This window comes from Chrysochloris asiatica, unplaced genomic scaffold (assembly GCF_000296735.1).
Source record: "Chrysochloris asiatica unplaced genomic scaffold, ChrAsi1.0 scaffold00020, whole genome shotgun sequence".
NCBI lineage: Eukaryota > Metazoa > Chordata > Mammalia > Afrosoricida > Chrysochloridae > Chrysochloris > Chrysochloris asiatica.
In genome coordinates this window covers 17,006,041-17,007,273 of record NW_006408538.1, presented here as the reverse complement: position 1 = coordinate 17,007,273, position 1,233 = coordinate 17,006,041, and positions in this window count along the sequence as shown.

The following is a 1,233-nucleotide window of genomic DNA, read 5'->3' as shown; positions in this document are numbered from 1 at the left end:
GCTTGAACCTCTGGAAGGATACTACTCAGTGGAGATTCTACCTTCCTCCATACCCTCTGGATCTAGGCTCCCTCTTGAAAGTTTGTAAACCAGTCACTTCTTGCCTTTGTAGCCCCCCATTTTGGGTAGCCATTCTATTGGGTTTTTATATATATTAACATACATTCATATGCACACATACCTGTTAAGTACATATGCCTATAGACACATCTATCTGTGTACACATACTCATATGCACACAAACATGTATCTACATACATATTTGTGCAACCACACACAGCTTTTGGTTATTATTGGTGTTGTCACAAAATTTTATTTGTCATGTTTTTTACCTAAAACATCCTTTTCTCTTGCTTATTTCTTATTGACATGGTTTACCTTGGTCATTCTGTGTGTGGCCACTTCATTCTTATATGTGATTTGCCTAATCCCTGTAGGCACTTGAGATTGTAGCAACTTCAGGCCATATAAAAATGCTGAGGTTTTAAGTGGGGAGGGGGAGTGACACAGTCACACAGTCATTTATTAAGGACTTCTTTATTATCGTGTGAAGGGTTAGTACAGAAGAAGAGCCAGTTTCACAGGAGATCACAGAAACTCTTGTAAATAGTAAAAATGTGAACTGTGTGGAGGCAGTGGTAATGGAGAAGATGACACAATTTTGAAACATTTGAAGGAGACAAAACTTGTGTAACTGAAGCATTAGTCCAGAGCGAGTTAAGAGTGAAAACTATGGCTGGATTAAGCTACTGGGTAGCTTGTATGTCATCATGCAAAAGAGAGGTTAAAAAAAAATTGATGAAAAAGCTTTGAGAAGCAAAATGAACTTAGCTGGGATCAATTGAATTGGATGGGCCCCACAGTGTATTCAAATGGAGAGGCTCTGGAGACACCTGGAAATACAGGTCTCTTAGAAAAGTTAAAGCTTGGAGTCATTAGCTTGTGTGTGTTTAGCTGCAAAGAACCCAAAATTATATTACCCAAGCAAAATTAGGGTGGAAAAAGGTGAGGGAATGGGAAAGGCTAAATGCAGTAGGGTGCCAATACAAGGTCTTGGAAGAGGTTCAGTCCAGCCCTACCCCCTGCTGAGAATTTGCATTTCCACCCCAGATATGCTACATTCTTTTTTTTTTTATTATTATTAAATGTTTTTATTTTGGATTGAGTGAAAGTTTACAGGGCACATCATCAGCTTCACATTCAACCATTCATATAGCTTGTTTCATTACATTG